Genomic DNA, 6,050 nt, shown 5'->3' on the forward strand with positions numbered 1-6,050 from the left:
TCTTGGAATTGTCATTTCAATGTCCACTTCCTTAGAAATGATTCCATAAAAAGCATGCCTCTCTTCATATAATATAACCAAGCAGGTCTCTGGCATAGATGTTATGTATTATGATATTGCCTTTAATAAAATGCAAGATTCTAAATATGCAACCTTCAAAATTAGTGTAAAAACTCTACTTCTCTTAGTTGATTAAAATCACGAAAAAAGAAATACACACATACACATTTATATTTATGTATTTTTCCCTAAGTTGATTACTTTCCAGTCTAGCATCTAATTGGTAACAAAAATCTCTTCATAAAAGTCAAAATCTTTATACAAAAATCTCTTTATAAAAGTCTACAGCGGGGTTGTAGATTAGAAAAGCCTTTTTGAAATTCATGACAATCTTTTAGTATTATCAATTTCCACTTAAATTACCAGAAAGTCTGGGAGGCTGACAACAAGAGATGTCCTATAGTCATCTTCACAGCTTCCTCTTTTTTATTTGAACATTTATCTATAATTATTTTGTAAATAGACTGTACACATATTTATATAGCTCAAATTATGATTTCTTTTTTTATTTATATATTTTCATCAGATTCTCTCTATCATTTATTCAACCAACATTTATTGAATGGCCACTTTTGGCCAAGCACTGCGGCTGCAGGAGTGAACAAGACAGAGCTGCAGCCTTCATGGTTCTCTTCCTTTTTTTTTTTTTTTTTTTTTTTTTTTAAGATGGAATCTTGCTCTGTTGCCAGGCCAGAGTGCAGTGGTGCGATCTCGGCTCACTGCAACCTCCGCCTCCCATGTTCAAGCGATTCTCCTGCCTCAACCTCCTGGGTAGCTGAGACTACAGGCCTGCACCACTACGCCCAGCTAATTTTTGTATTTTTAGTAGAGACAAGGTTTCACCATGTTGGCCAGGATGGTCTTCATCTCTTGACCTCGTGATCTGCCCACCTCAGCCTCTCAAAGTGCTGGGATTGGTTCTTCCTTTGTAGCGGAGGCAGACAGCAACCAGTGGCACAAATACAATCACTTGAAGTTGTCAAATATGCTATGCAGAAATGTAAAGCAGGATAAGGGGTCAAAACCTACTGGAATACTTACTTGCTCTATAATTTATTTACCTTTGTATCATTCTGAATTACAGTAACTGCTTTGAATTATAAGTAATCCCTGAATGAAAGATTAATGGTTTATCTACGTTTTGCTTCCGCTCACCCCAAATTCCACCATGCTACTGATGCTGCCCTTCCTGAGGAAACCAAAGACCTCCTCATCTCTAAGTTCATTGAACATCTCTCACGCTTTTCCTAAGTTAACTCCTTTGCGCATCTCTCACTGTTGCTCACTCACCAAAATATTGCTCCTGCCCTGGGGTCACCTCTGGCCGTGCTTTCTCTGCATCTTCTGGAATCTTCCCTTCATCTGGTAGTGTACTCATTATGCATTCACACTGAGGAGCCTGAGAGGGCCAGGTCCTCTACCCTTTTCTCTTCTTTTTAAAATATTCGCCTTCAGGCATCTTATGCATCCCTCATGCCGCTGCGTTACCCACATATACTCCAGTGACTCAAAAACTCGTGTCTCCAGCTGAGGCATTGCTCCCAAACTCCAGACTAGTGACACCAACTGCCTTAGGACACTTCTCCTTGGATGTGCCCTGGGCTTCTGACATTCAATTAGTTCAACACTGAGCTCAGCATCCCACTTAGTCTCCACACACCCCATTCAACCATTCCCCATCACAGAAAGTGGCACCACCATCTACTCCTCAGCTGCCAAAGCCAGAAAGCAGGTGCCATCCTCTCCTTCACCCTTCTCATCTTCTTAATTACAAAATACAGTGAAACTGACTTCCTTAATATTGCTCAGATCTATCCACCTGGCTTCATCCTCATTCTTACTCCCTTAGACCAGGCCACAGGGTGACAGACACACTCTCAGATTTGCTAATTTCAATCCACCCCCACCCTGCAGCCAGGATGAACCATCTGAGCTCTTCATCTGATTGGGGCTGTCCTAGGCATGAAGTTCTTTATAGCTTCTCTCAGGGAAAAAGACTATCGGACATTAACCTATGCACCATTGCAGATTCTTTCAATTTCTTCATTTCTGAAGGAGCTCAGCTTGGCCATGGATGAACACCCCAAGCTGCCTGGGGCCCAAGTTGAAGCCATGGGCCAGTTGAGTCTACACACCAACCTCTGCTTTGAGTCATCCCTCCACTTCCAGAATGGGATGAAATGTCGCATGATGGAGCATGACATCTGGCTTCCTGGGCAGCCTCTAAGCACCAGCTGCTGCAACCCAGAAGTGTGGGGAAATTAACTCCCCATGGATGCTCCCTAAATAAGGGAAAACAGGAGGTACAACGTAGCTGGGCAGATTAATTCCTCCTTCTTTCTATTTTCATGTCCTACTACAAGACAGGGTTTCTTCCCACAGCCTTTCCAGAGCAGTCTCACATCCCAGGCAGACTCACCTGCTGAGCCACCTGCTATGCCTCTTTTCAGCTCCTTGTAACATCGTAGCCCCACAGCAGTGTGTGACAGTTTCCTCACCATGCTTGGCTTCTTTATTTGCCATACTTCCCTTTTTAACTTACCTTTTAAACCTTGGACTTGCACCTCCTGAATTGTCAACACTTTAGTTTTTGACTCAGGCTCTACTTTCTGGAGGACCTGGCCTTAGACAAGAGCCGAACTTCTTGTCCACTGCCCGCATCACTGACTTCATCTCTCTTTCTATGTACTGAATCCTTTCCTAGCTACCACCCCCTGCAGTGTCACCGATATGACACATTCTTTCTTTCCTCTTCCAGGCCTTTGGACATGACCTCTCACCGCTCTCCTGGGGAAATCTTAGGTCTCACCTGGGAAGCATTTTTTTAGACGACTGTTGCATCTGACTGGTTCAGGTACCGTGTTTAGATGCCCATGGCACACTGTGCCTTCCTGGGAAAGGGCTTATCCCTCTTGTTTACTTGTTTGTCTTCTCCACCTGGCAGGAAGTTATTCACTATGTACTCTAGCACCTGCTTCAATGCCTGACACGTAGTGTCCAATAAATATTTGATGAATGATTGGATAAATGAATACATGTTTTCAAAAGGAGACAAATTCCCTGGAAAAGGTACACAAGCAAGAAAATTATGCAAGTATTCAATTTTTGCCTATGAAAGCTTTAGTATACTTTTTAAAAAACTGAAGCCTATTACATTCCATTTTTTTCTTTCTCACTATGAATCTGCATAGAAGTAAATACTGTAAAGTATAGTTTAATGGGTAGGGGTTTGTTGTTTGTTTGTAAAAATTTATGGAGTACAAGTATAATTTTGTTACCTGTATAGATTTCGTAGTGGTGAAGTCAGGGCTTCTAGGGTATCCATCAACCCAAATTATGTACATTACACCCATTAAGAAATTTCTCATCATCCACTCCTTTCCATACCCTATCCTTCCAAGTCTCCCATGTCTGTCTTTCCATACTCTATGCCCATGTGTACACGTTATTTAGTTCCCACTTATAAGCGAAAACATGTGGTATTTATCTATTTCTGAGTGGTTTCACTTAAGCTGATGGTCTCCAGTTCCATCCATGTTGCTACGGAAGACATGATTTCATTCTTTTTCATGTCTGATTAGTATTCCATTGTGTATACATACCACAGTTTCTGTATCCATTCATCTATTGATGGAAATGGTTAGGTTTCATGGGTAGGTATAAGTCCATTTCCAAAACTAGACCTTTATGTTCAAATTGCAGCTCTTCCACTGACCTGTTTTGGGTTTAGTGTGTATGTATGTATGTAACTTGACATATACCTGGTTTCCTCATGTGAAACATGAAGTAAATAATAGTCTCCACCTCATAGGATTGTTGAGAGAGTAAATAGCTAATATAGCTGAAGGGCTTGGCATATGTTTTGACACAGTGCTGAAGAAGGCATTGGCTACCATTACTATTATTATTCGAAGAGGACACTTTTAGTTTCATCTCCTGCATAATTTTGCAGCCCACTAGGTAGGATATTTCTGGCTGTAAGGCTTGGAAAACCCCATCCTAAATGACATAAAAAATAAGGTGGCTGGGCATGGTGGCTCAAGCCTGTAATCCCAGCACTTTGGGAGGCTGAGGCAGGTGGTTGGCTTAAATTCAGGAGTTGGAGACCAGCCTAGGTAACACAGTGAAATCCTATCTGTTAAAAAAGTACAAAAATTAGCCAGGTGTGGTGGTGCATGCCTGTAGTCCCAGCTACGTGAGGGGCTGAGACAGGAGGCTCATTTCAGCCTGGGAGGTTGAGGCTTCAGTGAGCCCTCTTGGTAGCACTGCACTCTAGCCTAGGCAACAAAATGAGACCCTGTCTTAATAATAATAATAATAATAATAATAATAATGAAATGGCCAGGCTCAGTGGCTCATGCTTATAATCCCAGCACTTTGGGAGGCCGAGGAGGGAGGGTTGCTTGAGGCCAGGAGTTCGAGACCAGCATGGGCAACATGGTGAAACCCCATCTCTACAAAACACTTTAAAAATTAGCCAGATGTGGTGGCACACGTCTGTAGTCCCAGCTACTCACGAGGCTAAGGTGGGAGGATCACTTGATCCTGGGAGGTCAAGGCTGCAGTGAGCCCAGATCACACCACTGTACTCCAGCCTGGGCAACAGAGCAAGACCTTGTCTCAAAAATAAATAAATAAAAAATAAGACAGTAAGGAAATGTATTATCTTACCTAACTGGAAGGAGTGGGACCATCAGTAGCTGAAAGATGTCATCAGATACCTGGCTCTCTCCATCTTTCTCATGATGGTGTAAGCCTCATTTCCAAGTGCCTCATAATTACAAGACGGTTGTCAGTGGCAACTAGAGCTACATACTTCTTTGTTCTCAACTACCTGGTGAAAAATGGAAAAACCACATCTACAAGTGTGTAATATAAATGTTTCCTTCATTCTGATTGAACCAGTCCTAGTCACAGGACCAATGAGTCATGGAGGCAGGTGATGGGGGAATGGCACATGCCCATAGCCTCCTTAAGATTCACTCCTGGCCTGGGGCGGTGGCTCACGCCTGTAATCCCAGCACTTTGGGAGGCCGAGGTGGGCAGATCACGAGGTCAGGACATCGAGACCATCCTGGCCAACATGGTGAAACCCCGTCTCACTAAAAATACAAAAAATTAGCCAGGCGTGGTGGTGGGTGCCTGTAGTCCCAGCTACTTGGGAGGCTGAGGCAGGAGAATCGCTTGAACCAGGGAAGCAGAGGTTGCAGTGAGCTGAGATTGTGCCACTGCACCCTAGCCTGGCGACAGAGTGAGACTCTGTCTCAAAAAAAAAAAAAAACAGATTTACTTCTAGAGTCTTGGGTCGCATTCCTCTAAATTATACTTGGTCAGAATCGGAGTTGTGTTAGGAAGTAAGACACAAGTGAATGGAGGCGGGGCAATCAGTGTTCACCACATGTACTATTGCTCTCAGGAAATATGGAGATGCCTATTTTTTCATATTTTAAAAAGCTTCTCAATTTTTAATTTTTTTTAAGCTTTAAATTTTTGGAAATAATTCTTTTGTTTTGTTTGTTTTTAGAAAAAGGATCTCACTCTGTTGCCCAGGCAAGAGTGCCATGGCGTGATGATAGCTTACTGCAGTCTCCGACTTCTGGGCTCAAACAGTCCTTCCGCCTCAGCCTCACAAAGTGCTGGGATTACAGGCATGAGAGAGGATGAATTCTAACACATTACATTGTGGTTAGAAACTATGTTACCAAATGTAAGAAATAAAATAAAATTACATCTTCATATATATTTTTTATATATTTATAGCTAGCATTTATTGAGTAATTGCTTTGTGCCAGTGATTGCTTTGGGCCAGATCTGGCTTTGTGCCAGATAATCACTCAGATACTATTGAGTGATTGCTTTGTGCCAGATACTACCCATCATTTCCATCAGCCTTCACAAATACCCTTATTTATTTCCTCAGAAAATACTTATGAAGCCCCTACCATACTTCAGGCACTGTCTTGTCACTGGGAATACAGCAACAGCAGGAA

At 42.4% G+C, this 6,050-nt stretch overlaps 1 long non-coding RNA gene across 1 annotated transcript; it reads right to left on the reverse strand.

Moving 5' to 3' along the window:
• Positions 1-951: 951 nt before the first annotated feature.
• LOC134761005 (uncharacterized) lies at positions 952-4,894 on the reverse strand. Its single transcript, XR_010139185.1, has 3 exons — positions 4,732-4,894; positions 2,200-3,120; positions 952-1,048 (listed from the first exon to the last, which is right to left on the reverse strand). It is a non-coding gene; the product is annotated as an uncharacterized LOC134761005 (long non-coding RNA).
• Between the last annotated feature and the right edge of the window lie 1,156 nt (positions 4,895-6,050).

Source organism: Pongo abelii, chromosome 2, assembly GCF_028885655.2.
Source record: "Pongo abelii isolate AG06213 chromosome 2, NHGRI_mPonAbe1-v2.0_pri, whole genome shotgun sequence".
Taxonomy (NCBI): domain Eukaryota; kingdom Metazoa; phylum Chordata; class Mammalia; order Primates; family Hominidae; genus Pongo; species Pongo abelii.